Source organism: Mesoplodon bidens (genome assembly GCF_964165515.1).
Source record: "Mesoplodon bidens genome assembly, chromosome: 12".
Lineage (NCBI taxonomy): Eukaryota > Metazoa > Chordata > Mammalia > Artiodactyla > Ziphiidae > Mesoplodon > Mesoplodon bidens.
The window spans coordinates 83,613,895-83,633,174 of NC_138168.1; positions in this window are offsets into that span (position 1 = coordinate 83,613,895).

Sequence of the window (19,280 nt, forward strand, 5' to 3'; positions counted from 1 at the left end):
ATATAAAATAGATAAACAACAAGGACCTACTGTGTAGCACAGGGAACTCTATTCAATATCTTGTAATCTATGATGCAGAAGAATCTGAAAAAGAATATATATATAAACTGAATCACTTTGCTGTACACCTGAAACTAGCACAACATTGTAAATTAACTATACTTCAGTTTTTTTAATTGGTTATAAATAAAACTAAAAGAAAAAAGACTCAAACGATGTCATCTTTCCTCTTGACTCTGTTCTACAGCTCTGTTCCACACAGAATTATATATGGCGTCATAATGTGGTTATTCCATATGTTAGTCATTTCCTCCACTAAATTTTCTGAATTTTCCTTCTCAGGACAGACCATGTAGTAGGCACTGTGGAAAAAAGCAGAGATAAGGTAAAAGGAGTGTCTTCTCTTATTATCTGTAATACAGTCCACTTCTGTCTCATGCACACACCCTAAAGTTTCTCAGTTCCACTTTTAGGTCAAATGGGCTTAAGTGTATAAAATCATAGTATTTTAGAATAGAAAGAGCTCTTACAAATCATCCAATCCAGATCTCCTATTTTACAGGCAATAAGTCTGTGGCCTGAAAGTCAGGGGTTCTCCCAAGTGAGCGAGTGGCAGACATTGCCCCAAAGGTCACACTGCAGCTGAATGAGCTGTCACTGCCACTTAGGAGCACCAGGCAGGCCACCTGTGCCCCTTCAGTGACTACTTAAACACCTACCTACAGGGCCACTCGGATCCAGGGGCAACACAAATGGTCTCCCATACTCCTCTGTGCTCTCCACAGCACCACAGCTCCCTCCAACTCCCTTCGATTCCAGAAATTTGTCCAAATCAATTTATAGAGCAGAGTTTTTCAATGTGCTGTGTAATGAACCTCCCTGCCCCTTGGCTTCTCTCTCAAAGAAGATGTGGAGTACCTATCACCTTAAATGAGTGGTGAATTTATGATACAACTGAAACCTGTCAAAGTCTTTCCAACCTTCGTTATCCCATGCTCTCTCTGATAAGCACAAAGTCACATACTCCTTCAGTGGTCATTAAAGTTGCAAAATAAACCAACCATGGCTAAACACAAAACAGTAATTTTGTAAATGAGTTTTTTATCTTGAAAGATGCTTTAACTTAAAAATCATGTAAATATTAATACGACACTGGATCTGCTTGCCTACTTGTTCCCTAGCTTGTGTAGGAGGAAAAAGTCAGATTTTTTTTTTCATTTTCCAAATATAAAATACCATAATATTGACAGTGCTTTTCCAAAACGACATAGAGTCTTATTATTCTGTGTTAACAGGAGACGGCAAAGCTGTACTTTCAACTATGATGACCTAAGAGTTAAATGATGCCAGAAAACATATCAGTTTTTGGAATGAGCACATAGCTTGGAACCAGGCACCATGTTTTTTAATTCAGATAATAGGGTTGCTTGGCAGGAACAGCTTTGCCAAATCTACCTGATTTGACTCTACAATCACAAGCTCTGAAACCTCAACCTAATTCCCAAAATTACCGAGATCTTAAGGTCTGTCCTGAGCATCATCCGTGACCTGAGTGGAATAAGGATGAATGGAAACTGAGGACCATGCGTGTAGCCTCAAAAAAGAAAAGGTTTATGTGCCTGCGCTCTACCAGAGGCTTATAATAGAACCTCAAATAATAGCCAAGCAGGGAAATAGGCAGGGGCCTGCAGTTTCATCCCCTGGAGGAAGAAATCATAATATTGTCAAGTAGTGAGAAAAATAAAAAATTGAAAATGTTACCAACAAGAATGTTGGGCTGAACAGCAGACTGTATTACACTTGGTTGTCCTTTGTATTCAAAGATAATGTGCCCGACAGTGATTGTTCTCTGAGTCTTAGAATGTGGCTAAATACCAATGGGAAACTCAAGAGTCTTTTCCATGCTCCATAAATTTTTCCATTATTTGCTGCTGCCTTGTCACTGTGTGTTGCTTTGTCACTGTTTGTTGCTTTGCAACTGTTTGTCCAAAGGGAAGGAGCTCTTGTCTTCCTGCCCACAGTAGGATGAGGGGCTCATGGCTGTGGTTTAATAGAAGTTGATGCTACAAAGACTAGCTTGGGGAGCAACTCTTGCTGTAGGAGGAACATAACTCTCCACCCCGCCCCCATAACCCAGGAAACAGTGGACCATGATAATGATGGTAAAACGGCATTGAGTAGAAAGCATGGGCCAAGCATCCAGTCCCACAGCCCTGCCCAAATGAAATGCCTGTGCTTCAGAGAAGAGAGTCACCTCTAGCACAACTGCCATTGTCAAGCACCTATACTAGATTTACATACCTTACCTGATTTAATTCTCACAACAACCATGTCATATGAGGATTATAATGTTCATTTACAAAGGAGACTGAGGTCCAGAACAATTAAGGTATTTGTCAAAGATCAAAAGTTAATAAGGAAGAATTCCATTTTCCAGCCCAGCATATAAGTAACTTAAAGTCACCACTCTGTTCTGACAATTAAAAAGCTAAAATGAAAAATCAACACCTCTTCTAAGAAATGAGGTTACACAGCAAACTGTTGCCCCCCAAACTGGTGAGACAGACAAGCAAATACCAAGACTCACAACCTACAGCATCAAACACCCGTGAGCAAAATCCTCCATGAAAACCAGAGCCAGGACAGGAAATCTGAGCTGTAATTGAGGAAGTGCTGGAAGCTCAGTGTGGACAAATCTCAAAGTTAAAAACTACAGGAGGACCCAGTCATAAGGGTGAACATTTCTGAGTTTTACTTCCAGGAGCTGAACCAGATCCTCATGATGAATATCAAAGACAAATCCCCTTGTGCTTCCAGCAGGAAGAAGAGAAAAAGAACCATTTTGAAATACACCAGAGCATTCTAAACAAGACCTGCTCTCAGGAGACTCTATTTTACCAGTACCACTTGGGGGTGCTGGTAAAAATATTTACTAAACCACTTGGGGGAAGGGAAATAGCCAACTCCAGCCTGCTATAGACATCCTGTCCCACTTAATGGGGAAGAAAAAAACCTGAGATGTACTGGTGAAGTTCATGGGCCAGGGACAAAGATTCACCAAAAAACTGAGACCTAATCATAGGACTATAGAATGCTTCTGTCTCCCACACCTTACCACCACATTACTAAATGCCTATTTACCACAGTCCTTTATCCCAGTACATCATGTCCACCTTTCAACAAAACACTACAAGGCACACTGAAAGGCAAAATCACAGACTGAAGAGATTGAACAAGCATCAGACCCAGAGTCTGATATTATAAGAATGTTGGAATTATCAGACCAGGAATTTTTTTACAACTGTGATTAATATGCTAAGGGATTAAACAAAAATGTAGACAACATGAAAGGACAGATAGATAATGTAAGCAGAGAAATGGAAATTCTAAGAAAGAATCAAAAAGAAATGCTAGACATCAAAAACACTGTAACAGAAATGAAGAATGCCGTTGATGGGCTCATTACTGGACTGCACACAGCTGAGGAAAAAAATCTCTGAGCTTGAGGGTATGACAAGAGAAAGTGAAAAGCAAAGAGAAAGATATGAATAAAAACAGAACAATATCCAAAAACCATGGGACAGCTACAAAAGGTATAATATATGCATAATGGGAACATCAGAAGGAGAAAGAGAAAGAAACAGAGGCAATATTTGAAGCAATAATGACTGAAAATTTCCCCAAAGTAATGTCAGACACCAAAACACAGATCCAAGAATCTCAACGACACCTAGCAGAATAAATGGAAACACACACACACACATACCCCAAAACAAAAAACCTACACCTAGGTATATCATATTCAAAGTTGGGAAAAATCAAAGAAAAAGAAAAACTTTGAATGAAGCCCAAGGAAGAAAACACCAGAGGAGTAAAAATAAGAATTACATCTGACTTCTCAGAAACGAGGCAAGCAAGAAGGAAGTGAAGTGAAATATTTAAAGTGTTAAGAAAAAAATCCTACCACCTAGATTCTATTATCCGTGAATGTTTCCTTTAAAAGTGAAGGAGGGGCTTCCCTGGTGGCACAGTAGTTGAGAGTACGCCTGCCGATGCAGGGGACACGGGTTCGTGCCCCGGTCCGGGAAGATCCCACATGCTGCGGAGCGGCTGGGCCCGTGAGCCATGGCCGCTGAGCCTGCGCGTCTGGAGCCTGTGCTCCACAATGGGAGAGGCCACAACGGTGAGAGGCCCATGTACCACAGGAAAAAAAACAAAGAAAAGTGAAGGAGAAATACTTTCTCAAATAAAAATTGAGGAAATTTGTTGTCAGTAGACCCACCTTACAAGAAATGTTTTTAAAAGTGTGTCAAAGAGAAGGAAAATGATGTAGGTCAGAAATTCAGATCTATATAAAGAAAGGAAGAGCACTGGAGAATGAATGAGTAAAGGTAACACAAAAACTTTTTATTATTCGTAATTAATCTGACAAATAGCAGTTTGTTCAAAATAACAGAAACAGTGTGCTAGATTACGTGTGCTTATGAATAAATGAGTGACAGCAATGATATAAGAGATGGGAGGGAGGATTTAGGGATATTTTGTTATTATGAGGCACTTGCACTACTCATGAAACAGTATAGTGTTATTTGAAAGTGACTTGGATTAGTGGTAACTGTATGTAACAAGCTTTAGAGAAACCACTAAAAACAGTTTTTATAAAAGAAGTATAATTGCTATGCTTAGAAAGAAGCAAAAATGGGACCATATAAAATGCTCAATTAAAACCACAGAAGACAAAAAGTGTGGAAGTCAAATAAAGAAACAAAAGAACAAGGGGAAAAAATAGATGATAGTAACAAATATCGTAGATAAAAAACCAACTATATCAATAATCACTTTAAATGTCAATGGTATGTATACCAATTAAAAGAGATTGTCAGAATGGATCAAAAAACAAGACCCAAATATATCTTGTGTACAAAAAACCCACTTTAAATATAAAGACACAAGTAGTATAAAAGTAAATGAATGGGGAAAGGTATACCATGCCAACACCAATAAAAAGAAAATAGAAGCAGCTATATTAATTTCAAACAGAGCAGACTTCAGAGCAAGGAAAGTTGTCAGGGATAAAGAAGAGCATCACATGCAAATCAAAACTACAATGAGGGGGGCTTCCTTGGTGGCGCAGTGGTTGATAGTCCGCCTGCCGATGCAGGGGACACGGGTTCGTGCCCCGGTCCAGGAAGATCCCACATGCCGTGGAGCGGCTGGGCCCGTAAGCCATGGCCGCTGAGCCTGTGCGTCCGGAGCCTGTGCTCTGCAACGGGAGAGGCCACAGCAGTGAGAGGCCCAAGTACCGCAAAAAAAAAAAAAAAACTACAATGAGGTATCACCTCACACCAGTCAGAATGGCCATCATCAAAAAAGTCTACAAATAATGCTGGAGAGGGTGTGGAGAAAAGGGAACCCTCCTACACTGTTGGTGGGAATGTAAATTGGTGCAGCCAATATGGAAAACAGTATGGAGGGTCCTTAAAACACTAAAAATAGAGTTGCCATATGATCCAGCAATCCCACTCCTGGGGATATATCCAGAGAGAACTCTAATTCGAAAAGAAACATGCACCCCAAACTTTATAGCAACAATATTTACAATAGCCAAGACATGGAAATGGCCAAAATGTCCATCAACAGATGAACAGATAAAGATGTGGTGTATATATATACAATGGAATATTACTCGGCCATAAAAAAGAATGAAACATTGACATTTGCAACAACATGGATGAACCTAGAGATGATCATACTAAGTGAAGTAAGTCAGGCAAAGAAAGACAAATATTGTATCACTTACATGCGGAATCTAAAAAAAAAAGTCAATGTATTTTCAAAACAGAAACAGACTAACAGATGTAGAAAACCAACTTATAGTTACCAAGGGGAACGGGGAGAAGGAGGGATAAATTAGAAGTATGGGAGTAATAGATACACACCACTATATATAACATAGGATTTACTGTAGAGCACATGGAACTATATTCAAAATCTTGTAATAACCTACAATGGAAAGGAATCTGAAGACGTACACATGAAACACAATATTATAAATCAACTATAGTTAAATAAATAAAAAGAAGAGCATTACATGATGATAAAGGAGTCAATTTTCCAAGAAGACATAAAAACCCTTAATGTGTTTGTATCTAACAACAGAGCATCAAAATACGTGAGGCAGGACTTCCTTGGTGGTGCAGTGGTTAAGAATCTGCCTGCCAATACAGGGGACACAGGTTCCAGCCCTGGTCCAGGAAGATCCCGCATGCTACGGAGCAACTAAGCCCATGCACCACAACTACTGAGCCTGTGCTCTAGAGCCCACGAGCCACAAATACTGAGCCCGCGTGCCACACTACTGAAGCCTGTGTGCCTAGAGCCCATGCTCCGCAGCAAGAGAAGCCACCACAATGAGAAGCCCACGCGCCATAACTAAGAGTAGCCCCCGCTCACTGCAACTAGAGAAAGCCCACGCACAGCAACAAAGACCCAACGCAGCCAAAAATAAATAAAAAATAAAAATAACATTAAAAAAAATATGTGAGGCAAAAACTGATAGAATTGCAAAGAGAAATAGATGAATTCACTATTATATTTGGAGACATTACCACCTCTTTATCAGAAATACACCGATCCAGCAGGCAGAAAATCAATAAGGACATAGTTGAACTCCACAGCACCTTCAATCAACTGGGTATAATTGACACTATAGACTACTTAATCAACAGCAGATTGCATGTTCTGCTCAAGCTTACATGTAACATTTACCAGACAGACCACATACTGGGCCATAAAACACACCCTAGCAAATTTAGAAGAAGAAAAACCATACAGTGTATTCTCTCAGACCACATGCAATTAAACTAGAAGTTAATTTTTTTAAAGATAGGTGGAAGAATCCAAAATGCATGAAGATTAAACAACATGACGAAATAACACATGCATCAAAAAAGAAATGTCGAGGGGCTTCCCTGGTGGCGCAGTGGTTGAGAGCCCGCCTGCTGATGCAGGGGACACGGGTTCGTGCCCCGGTCTGGGAAGATCCCACATGCCGCAGAGCGGCTGGGCCTGTGAGCCATGGCTGCTGAGCCTGCGCGTCCGGAGCCTGTGCTCCGCAACGGGAGAGGCCACAGCAGTGAGAGGCCCGCGTACCACAAAAAAAAAAAAAAAAAAAAAAAAAAAAAGAAATGTTGAGAAATTTTAAAATATTCTGAACTAAGTGAAAATGAAAATATAACATCAAAATGTGTGGGATGCAGTGAAAGCAGAGCTTAGAGGGAAATTTATAGCACTGATTGAACTCATTAGAAACTAAGATCTAAAATCAACAACCCGAGACTTCTCTGGTGGTGCAGTGGTTAAGAATCCGCCTACCAATGCAGGGGACACGGGTTTGAGCCCCCGTCCAGGAAGATCCCACGTGCTGCAGAGCACCTATGTCCATGCGCCACAACTACTGAGCCTGCACTCTAGAGCCCGTGAGCCACAACTGCTGAGCCCACATGCCACAACTACCGAAGCCCACATGCCTAGAGCCCGTGCTCCACAACAAGAGAAGCCACCGCAGTGAGAAGCCTGCGCACCACAACGAAGAGTAGCCCCCACTCGCCACAACTAGAGCAAGCCTGTGCACAGCAATGAAGACCCAATGCAGCCAAAAATTAATTAAAATCAATAATCCAAGCTTCACCCTTAGTAAACTAGGAAGAAAAAAAAACTAAATCCGAAGTAAACAGGAGGAAAAAAAAGAATTAGAGCAGAAATCAATGAAACTGAAAACAGGAAATCAATAGAAAAAATCAACAAAGCAAAGGTGGTTCTTGGAAAAGATCAAAAAATTGATAATCTTCTAGCCAGGCTAACTAAGAAAAAAAGAGAAAGAGAAGACACAAATTACTAAATGAAAGGGAACATCACTACAGATTCCATGGACATTAAAAGGATAATGGAGGATTATTATGAACAACTCTGTGCCCACAAATTTGATAACCTAGATGAAATGACCAACTCCTTGAAAGACACAATCTGCCAAAATTCACATAAGAAATAAACAACCTGTACAGACCTATATCTATTAAAGAAATTAAATCAATAATTAAGAACTTTCCAAAACAGAAAGCACCAGGCTGGAATGGGTTCACCAGTGAATTCTACCAAACATTGAATATACCAATTCTCAAAGTCTCAAAGCATAGATAATACTTCCTAATTCATTCTATGAATCCAGCATTACCCTAATACCAAAACCAGGCAAGGACATTACAAGAAAACTACAGACCAATATCTTTCATAAACATAGATGCAAAAATCATGAACAGAGTATTAGCAAATCTAATCTAACTGTATAAAAAGCACAACTGGGCTTCCCTGGTGGCGCAGTGGTTGAGAGTCCACCTGCCGATGCAGGGGACACGGGTTCATGCCCCGGTCCGGGAAGATCCCACATGCTGTGGAGCGGCTGGGCCCGTGAGCCATGGCCACTGAGCCTGCACGTCCGGAGCCTGTGCTCTGCAGCGGGAGAGGCCACAACAGTGAGAGGCCCGTGTACCGCCAAAAAAAAAAGAACACAACCAAGTGGAATTAATCCTGAGTATACAATCAATTGAAAATCAATTAATATAATTCACATCAACTGGCTAAAAAAGAAAAACCACATGATCATATTAATAAATGCAGGAAAAGCACTTGACAAAATCCAACACCTGTTCATGATAAAAACTCTCGGTAAGCCAAGAATAGAGGGGGACTTCCTCACCTTGATAAAGAATACCTACCAAAAAATATATATACAGCTAACATCATACTTAATGGTGAGAAAGTAAAAGATTTCCAACAAATACCAAAATAAGGTTAGGATGTCCCCTCTCACCACTGCTTATCACATCATACTGGAAATGCTAGCTAATGCAATGAGGCAAGGAAAGAAATAAAAGGTATACAAACAGAGAATGAAGAATTAAAGCCCACCTTGTTCATAGATGACATGATCATCTATGTAGAAAATCCTAAAGAACAAAAAAATTCCTTGGACTAATAAGCGATTATAGCAATGTTGCAAAATATAAGGTCAATACACAAAAACCGATCACTTTCCTATATACCAATAATGAACAAGTGAAATTTAAAATTAAAAACATAAGATCACTTATATTAGCACCCCTCAAAAATTCAATACTTAGGTATAAGTTTAACAAAATATGTATAATATCTATATGAGGAAAACTGCAAAAACTCTGATGAATTAAAGAGGAGCTAAATAAATGGAGAGATATTCATGTTCATGAGGAAGACCATATTGTCAAGGCAGTTCTTCCCAACTTGATCTATGGTTTCAAGGCAATCTAGAATCTGGCAGTTTATCTTGTGACAAATTCATTCTAAAATTTATATATAGAGGTAAAAGATCCAAAATAGCCAACACAATATTGAAAGAGAAGAACAAAGTTAAAGGACTGACACTATCTGACTTCAAGACTTACAGTAATCAAGACTGTGATATTGGCCAAAGAAGAGACAAATAGATTGATGGAACAGAAGGGAGAGTGCAGAAATTAACCCACATAAATATAGTCAACTAATCTTTGACAAAAAAGCAAAGACAATGCAACGGAGCAAAGATAGTTATTTCAACAAATGGTGCTGGAAAAACTGGGTATCCACATGCAAAAAAAAAAAAAAAAAAAGAATCTAGACACAGACTTTACACCCTTCACAAAAATTAACTCCAAATGGAGCACAGATCTAAATGTAAAATGAAAAATTATAAAACTATTAGAAGCCAACATAGAAGAGATGACCTTGGGCATGAGGATAACTTTTTGGATGTAACACCGAAGGCAGGATCCAGGAAAGAAATAATTGATAAGCTGAACTTCATTAAATTAAAAATTTCCACTCTGTAACAGACAATGTCAGGAGAATGAAAAGACAGGCCAAAGTCTGGGAGAAAATGTTTGCAAAAGACACATCTGATAGAAGGACTAATTCAAAATAAAGAACTCTTGAAATTCAACAAGAAGAAAATGAACAACCCAATTTAAAAATGGGCAAAAGACCTGAACAGATACCTCACCAAAGAAGATATACAGATGCCAAGGAAAGATATGAAAGATGTTCCGCATCATGTGTCATCAGGGAAATGTAAATTAAAAAAAAAATGAGATACCGCTACACACCTATTAGAATGGCTAAAATCCAAAACACTGACAACACCAAATTCTGGCAAGAATGTAGAGCCCATGTTGGTGGGAATGCAAGATGGTACAGTCACTTTGGAAGACAGTTTGTCAGTTTCTAACAAAACTTAACATACTCTTACCCTGTCTTCTAGTAATAATCTAATAATCATGCTCCTTGCTGTTTACCCAAATGAACTGAACACTTATATTCTCACAAAAACCTACATATGGATATTTATAGCAGCTTTATACATAATTGCCAAAACTTGGAAGTAACCAAGATGTCCTTTAGTAAGTGAATTGATAAACTGTGGTACGTCTGACAATAGAATATTATTCAGCACTAAAAAGAAATAAGCCATCTAGCCATGAAAAGAAATGCACATTAAGAAACAATCTGAAGAAGTTATATAACTTCCAACTATATAACATTCTGGAAAAGCAAAACTGTGGAGAGAGTAAAAAGATTAGTGGTTGCCAGAGGAGTGGTAATGGGGAGGAAAGGTTAAACAGGTGGTATGGAACACAAAAGATTTTTAGGGCAGCGAAACTATATCGTACTGGTGGATATATATCATTATTCATTTGTCAAAACTCATAGAATGTAAAATACCAAGAGTGAACTCTAACGTAAACTATGGTCTTTGAGTGATAATGGTGTGTCAATATAGGTTCATTGATTGGGTCAAATGTACCACTGTGGTGTGACGTGTGGATAGTAGGGGAAGCTGTGGATAGTGGGGACAAGGATATATGGGAAATCTCTGTACTTTCCACTCAGTTGTCTTGAAAACCTAAAATAAAGTTTATTAATTTATTTTTTAAAAAAACATCTTTATTGGAGTATAATTGCTTTACAATGGTACGTTAGTTTCTGCTTGTAACAAAGTGAATCAGCTATACATATATCGCCATATCTCCTCCCTCTTATGTCTCCCTCCCACCCTCCCTATCGCACCCCTCTAGGTGGTCACAAAGCACCTAGCTGATCTCCCTGTGCTATGTGGCTGCTTCCCACTAGCTATCTATTTTACAGTTGGTAGTATTTATAAGTCCATGCCTCTCTCTCACTTCGTCCCAGCTTACCCTTCCCCCTCCCCATGTCCTCAAGTCCATTCTCTACATCTGCGTCTTTATTCCTGTCCTGCCCCTAGGTTCTTCATAACCTTTTTTTTTTTTTAACATTCCATATATATGTGTTAGCATACAGTATTCGTTTTTCACTTTCTGACTTACTTCACTCTGTATGACAGACTCTAGGTCCATCCACCTCACTACAAATAATTCAATTTTGTTTCTTTTTATGGCTGAGAAATATTCCATTGTATATATGTGCCACATCTTCTTTATCCATTCATCTGTTGATGGACACTTAGATTGTTTCCATGTCCTGGCTATTGCAAATAGAGCTGCAATGAACATTGTGGTACATGACTCTTTTTGAATTATGGTTTTCTTAGGGTATATGCCCAGTAGTGGGATTGCTGGGTTCTATTTTTAGTTTTTTGAGGAACCTCCATACTGTTCTCCATAGTGGCTGTATCAATTTACATTCCCACCAACAGTGCAAGAGGGTTCCCTTTTCATCACACCCTCTCCAGCATTTATTGTTTGTAGATTTTTTGATGGTGGCCATTCTGACTGGTGTGAGGTGATACCTCATTGTAGTTTTGATTTGCACTTCTCTAATGATCAGTGATGTTGAGCATTCTTTCATGTGTTTGTTGGCAATCTGTTTATCTTCTTTGGAGAAATGTCTATTTAGTTCTTCTGCGCATTTTTGGATTGGGTTGTTTGTTTTTTTGCTATTGAGCTGCATGAGCTGCTTGTAAATTTTGGAGATTAATCCTTTGTCAGTTGCTTCATTTGCAAATATTTTCTCCCATTTTGAGGGTTGTCTTTTTGTCTTGTTTATGGTTTCCTTTGCTGTGCAAAAGCTTTTAAGTTTCATTAGGTCCCATTTTTTAATTTTTGTTTTTATTTCCATTTCTCTAGGAGGTGGGTCCAAAAGGATCTTGCTGTGATTTATGTCATAGAGTGTTCTGCCTATGTTTTCCTCTAAGAGTTTTATAGTGTCTGGCCTTACATTTAGGTCTTTAATCCATTTTGAATTTATTTTTATGTATGGTGTTAAGGAGTGTTCTAATTCATTGTTTTACATGTAGCTGTCCAGTTTTCCCAGCACCACTTATTGAAGAGGCTGTCTTTTCTCCATTTTATATTCTTGCCTCCTCTATCAAAAATAAGGTGACCATATGTGCATGGGTTTATCTCTGGGTTTTCTGTCCTGTTCCATTGATCTATATTTCTGTTTTTGTTCCAGTACCATACTGTCTTGATGATTGTAGCTTTGTAGTATAGTCCGAAGTCAGGGAGCCTGCTTCCTCCAGCTTTGTTTTTCTTTCTCAAGATCGCTTTGGCTATTCGGGGTCTTTTGTGTTTCCATACAAATTGTGCAATTTTTTGTTCTAGTTTTGTGAAAAAGTTTATTAATTTAAAAAATTGGGGGCTTCCCTAGTGGCGCAGTGGTTGGGAGTCTGCCTGCCGATGCAGGGGACACAGGTTCGTGCCCCGGTCCGGGAGGATCCCACGTGCCGCGGAGCGGCTGGGCCCGTGAGCCATGGCCGCTGGGCCTGCACGTCCGGAGCCTGTGCTCCACAACTGGAGAGGCCACAACAGTGAGAGGCCCCCCTACTGCAAAAAAAAAAAAAAAAAATAGTAAGTGCTGGAGCTAGAATTTGATCTCAAGTAAATTTAACTGTAAAAGCTTTGCTTAATTTGGCGAGGTAACAGGTCTCTAAGATTAAAGTAGCAGTTCCCAAGCAGCTGAATTGGGCCCTGTAACACTCCGTATTTCTTTGGCCCTTTCTTTTTAAGTTTTCCCAGTTTTAACTTTAAACAGCCATGGGAATTTTACTGTCACCCAAGACACACAGTGAGGAGTATACTACTACTACAAGGAAAAATCTTTAAGGGAATCCTTTAGTCACACCAATCAGTACTAAATTCTAATTTATCAGTTATATACTGCTATCCAACAAACCAACCCAAAGCCTAGTGGTTCAAAACAACAATTTATTATTCTACATGATTCTGTGGGTTGTCCAGGCAGATCTTCTCCTGCTCTCCTTTATGCCAACTCATACAACCATATTAGTTGATGGACCAGCTGTGCTCAGCCAAGATGGCTGAGATAGCTGCGCCTCTCTCATAGTCATTTATGCTGGGCTTATTCATAGCATGGTAGTCTCAGGATTACAAGAGAGCAAAAGTGGAGGCTACAAAGCCTCTAGAAGCCTAGGCTCAGAAGCCACTCAGTGTAAATTCTGCCTTATTCTATTGGTCAAATCAAGTCATAAGGCGAGCCCATAGTCGAAGGATGGAGACATGTACTCCACGTCTTGATTGAAGGAGTAGCAAAAGGACACAAATACAGGGAAGTGTAGTTCAGTAGGGGCTATTATTATAACAGTCTACCACATAATATATATTTTTATATATGGAAATATGTGAATATATGCACAAAATGATTTTTTTTACGTTTGAATTTGAAATCATGATATCTGCATTACTAGTTTATGTATATAAATGTAGTTGAGTCATAATACTTTATGATAGTCAGCTAGTGAATGGCCGGTAGTATATCTGGCAAAAGTAATGAATTCTTAGTGATTTGAGATTTGCCTAGAGCTCCCGGCTATAAAATGTTTCCTGTGAAGTAAAATGATATTGCTGAGGAATTTTTGTGGAAATTATAGGGTTTATGGATTACCAAAGTGAGAATTAATGAGGTTCCTCTGTCTTTACTGCAGCTTAAGAACTGGAATTCCTATAAAGAAATTAGTTCTAAGAGTGAAGGCCTTTTTTAAATCATCCTGGCCAAGATGACATCATATTGAAAGCAAAAAGCTGTAAATGCTTAAACTTTGCTATTATAGAGATTATTTTTATTGCAATGTATAATTTTTATCCATTAAATTTTCATATGGATAACTTGGCAATAAAATTATTTATAATCTAAGAGTATATCTCTAATCTTACTGTGTAATATATTTTTTACAAAGGTTTGAGTTGATGTAAGCTATAGTTTCCTATCTTTATTTCTCAGAGTCAGTTTTACTATTTATTTATTTGTTTGTTTGTTGTTGTTGTTGTTGTTGGGGGTAGGAGGGGTTTTTTATTAATTATTTATTTTTGCTGTGTTGGGTCTTCGTTTCTGTGCAAGGTCTTTCTCTAGTTGTGGCAAGTGGGGACCACTCTTCATCACGGTGCGCGGGCCTCTCGTTACAGAGCACAGGCTCCAGACGCGCAGGCTCAGTAGTTGTGGCTCACGGGCCTAGTTGCTCCGTGGCATGTGGGATCCTCTCAGACCAGGGCTCGAACCCGTGTCCCCTGCATTAGCAGGCAGATTCTCAACCAGTGCGCCACCAGGGAAGCCCCCAGTTTTACTATTTAAATTGACATTTTTATACATTAGAATATAAAGTGTTATTTCTTAGATATTTGTGAGTGAAATAAAATGTTATTTTTACTCTATTCAGAAATGTGTAAAATAAGTGATTATAAAAATACATCATACTATCAATCATCTTCTTTCATATATTAAGGGAGTTAATAACAAAGTTGTTCTGAGGAATCGTGAATAAGATTGTTTTAGCTGGAGGACACTTAATTTTACATACAGAAGCAAGATCCAATCAAATTAGATGAGATACGATCTCATGACTTAATTTATAGTACTATCCTAATTGTTCAATAGTCTTTATCAGGCTAAAAGATTTGACCCCATGGATGATGACATGAGACACAATGATATAGTCAGTTTCAGAATAAATTACACATACACGGAAAATTAAAAATCCGTGTGCAGAACACTTAAATGTATTAAAAATTTCAGTAATTCATCTTGTAAAATCTTTCTCCATCATCATTTCAAGTCTGACAGCCATTCTGCCGAAAAGCTTAACATGTAAAATGATTATATGGGGTACCTAGAGTAGTCAAATTCACAGAGACGAAATAGTTTCCAGAGGAGGGAGGAAGGGGAGAAAGGGGAGTTACTGGAGACGGGTGGTGTGATCATTGCCCAGTCATGTGAATGTACTTAATGCCACTGAACTGTACACTTAAAAAAAGTTAAAATGGTAAATTTTATGTTATATAGATATTTCACCATAATAAAAAGAAAATGTAAAATGAAGTTACTATAACTACAAAATAAGTACAAACACCTCAGAAAATCTGTAGGTACAAAAGTAAGCAACTAGAATTACAGAATATAATCAACATCAACAAGATATTAAGATAAAGTAATCATAAAAGTAAAAGAAAAAAATCACTTTTCAAAAATGGCAGCTACTACCACTATTTCAGATGAAACTCTTTAAAAGGGTCAGTCACATTCAAGAGAAGTCTTTGCTGAAAGATGTAAGGAAAAGTGAGTTCACTTAGTCTGAAAAACAGCTCTCATAGCTTGAAAGGTGAGTACGTGATAACGTTTTACATTTATCACTATTTAAAATTTTTTTTAATGTCAGGACTAGCTTAAACATTTCTGTGTCTAGGTGTCTTTACAGAGCTCAGCGCAAAATTAGTAACCTCCACCCAACATTTCAAAGACTTACAATTCCAATCTCCCTTTGTTTTTTTAAATTCATTTTATTGAAGTATAGTTGATTTACAATGTTATGTTCATTTCTGCTGTACAGCAAAGTGTCCAGTCTCCCTTCTTACTACATTTTCACATGCCCTGGCCCTCATCTGGCTGATCCCCAGACATTTTTCCAGGTCAGACTCTCTGAGGCTTCCCCCTTCCTTCTCCATTCCCTGACTACTGTCCTTGGAGTTTTCATAATCGCTCCAGTCTCCCCATCAACATTTATCTGATTACCTGCAGGTCTTTCCAACAAACCTGGAAGCTGTCGGAAGGCTCATCTCTGTACCCCCAGGCCCTAAACAGTGTGTAGCCCACAGTAGACAGATAATACTTGTTTATTGAATGAATAAATGAGGAAGGAAGAATTGAAGAAGAAAGGAAGGATTGAAGGAAGAATTAAATGGATGGTACACCCTTTTCAAGCTTAGGAAAAGGGCCCCATTTCAAGAACCAGCCTCAACCCCAAGAACACTGATCTTGGGACCCAACCATCTGATGAGAATGAAGCATGAAAAGCTACCATGGAGATGATGCAAACCAAGCCAGAGATAGCAGCAAGGGGTGGGATGCAACTTTGGCCAGCACCTCATGAGATGATATTACACTATCCAACTTTGCATTTCAGAAAGCAGTTTCCATTCCAGCAGGTGGTTGTTAACTCTTGCATTCAGAATAAAACATCTGAAGGAACTGTGAAGAGCTGTGAAGAGTAGTGGCTGACCTGTTTGCTCCTGAAAAATGTTTTTCACCAGACTCATTATGTGTATGTATACATACGTAATCAACCAGATCAAAAAAATTTTTTTAATTTTTAATCTATTTAAACATTTTATAGTAAGTTAAGAAAAAACACAGAAACATTATAAGTACAAATTAAGTTGTACTTTACTGATTTGTGAGCCTGAATTGACTTCCTGCCCACACCTCTCCTTCCCTCATACCCTTCTTGGGTGGAATTAACCGAGATGGAAGAGAAGCATCTGGTGACCACTGCAGCCCTGGGAAATGAAGCCCATGGTAGGTGCGGCAAGTTTCAGAGAAAAGGGGGCCATGCCCAAGCTCTATTCCTTCCACACAAAAGCCATTGCTTACTCAACCAACAGCCAAGGGCACTGACTATATCACACATGGGAGGGTGTATGTATATTCCCAAGTGAACATTCAGTATTATAAATACTAAAATAAAATAGGACCCCAGATCTGCTCATTTTGGTGCCTCCTAAATTGGAAAATATTTGTCCTCCTGAACTCTTAACATTTTGAAAATCCCAGGAATGGTAGAACTGCACCAGAAAGAAGCTGAAGGAAAAAAAAAAAAAAAAACCTACAAGCAAAGGCCATTTCAGCTCAAACCCTAGATAGCTTCCCCCCTCCTAAGTGCATGTTATAGAAAATAAACAATATTTTCATTTAACAACAGATGGTTCAACACTCATTGCTATGCCAGGACCTAGCACTGCATAAGTGGCTTCTCCTTCTTGGAAACAGCATCTTCTCTTCCCAGTTGGACTCTAAGCCCCCAGAGGAAAGGACTTACAAAATTCTGTGTCTTTATGTTGCCAGTACCCAGCTTAATAGCCTTCAGGAATAAGAGCTAACGTGATATTGTGGGTGGTGAAAAATAACCCAGGGACAGAAGGAAGGGGGCAAGGAAGAGACTGTCAAGCTGCTAGCTTCTTTCATTTGTGTTTATTATAACAACAGGCAGATTTAGTACCTACTATAACATTAAGATATTAATAAAAGCTATCATTTGCTCATTTTATACACTTATTTATTATTTATTATCTCTCATGGTTCTGTGGGTTGACTGGGCTCAGCTGGGTACTCTTTGCTTCAGGTCTTTCATGAAATTACAGTGAGAAAGCAGCTGGGGCTGAAGTCGTCAGAAGGTTCAACAGGACTGGACTTCCAAGATGGCTAATTCACTTGGCGGGCAGTTGATGTTATCTGTTGTCTGGGAACTCATTGCTGGGAGCAACTCCATGTTATCAAGCTGAGCACTACAGGTGACCTGGCCTCCACATGCTTCTTGAAGAATACAGCTGGGTTCTGAGAGAGAGTGTCCCAGGAAGGAGCATTCCAAGAGACCCAGGTATAGAAGCAGCAAGATTCTTATGATCTAATCTTGGAAGTCATAGAGTGTCACTTCAGCTCAGAGACTACACAAGAGTGTGAATAAAGGAGGCATGGCTCCTGGGTGGGGACATCTTTGGAGAAGGAAAGCATTTATATAAATATGTATATAAATATCTCACAGCGTGCTTTACATACATTATTTCATTCACAAAAGCCCTGATGGGTAGATACAAGCATCCCTCATCTTACAGATGAGGAACTGGAAGCTCAGAGAAGCTAAATGACTTGTCTGGACTTAACCCAGCAATAATCTTCCTTTCTGAATGGATTTCTGAGCGTGATCAGTGTGTGATCTGCTACTATTAAGTCTCACTCAGCTCTCTCTACTGGTTCCTAGGTGCGAGGTTTTGTTCTCAGGAACACTGTTGGGCGTATGAATGAGAAAGGAGATAAACCCTCTTCCTCAGAGGATTTTATAATCTCGTGGAGCTAGAAATCATTGAGGTAAGAGGAGCTGTTGCTGAACAAAGAAATCTCAATTTTGACAGATTCTGCTCTATCCAAACTACTGCAATTAAATATTGGGAATACCCGAGGGAAATTGCCCTGAAAACCCTCCTTGCTCCTTTTTATGTTCTTTAGAGAGACTAAAAGAAAAGGTGAGAACAAGGAAGACAGGGGAAAGGGGCAAAGACTGGAATGCCCAGCCGGTTGAGGAGCCTTCAAGAGACCATGGAAAGGAAGGGCCGGCCCACCACCCTTGCCAGCTAAATTCCCTCACAATAATGAAGGAACTTTGCTTGTTAAATGTATCAACATTTAAACGCTATTGATTCCTCTCCAAGACGCCATGCAGACAGGGTGTATACTTGTGTTTTTTGTGTTAAAGAGTGGGTTTAAAAGGCCTTTCTCCCTTTCCCACTGTAGTAGGTAAATAGCCATATAACCCTCAACCGTTTTTATCACATTGTTGATCACTTTCTCTACCTACAGGGCAATAATTTTCCACTCCGCAACCCAATCAATATGCTATCTACCACTGTTCACTCCCCACTCTACCCTTCTCTTCACATTCACAGATATCAGATATTTTTTATATTACAACTTTTTTTTTTAAGTTTCAGACAGTTTAAGTCTGTGGTAACTTCCAAAGCTATTTAGTTTCAGCTGAAGAAAGAAAAAAAAAAAAAGCAAGTGTATATGCTCTAGCTCTCAACTGTTAAAAGCCCAAGAGTTTAGTTTTAAGAACTTGAGTCACAGCACACCTTATTTGTCCCCTTGTGTCTCGCTACTGCAGCCCTAGGTGTTTTGTATAATGCATGAGTGAACCCCGCTTAGAAATAGAAATGCATTTTCAGTAAGCATTT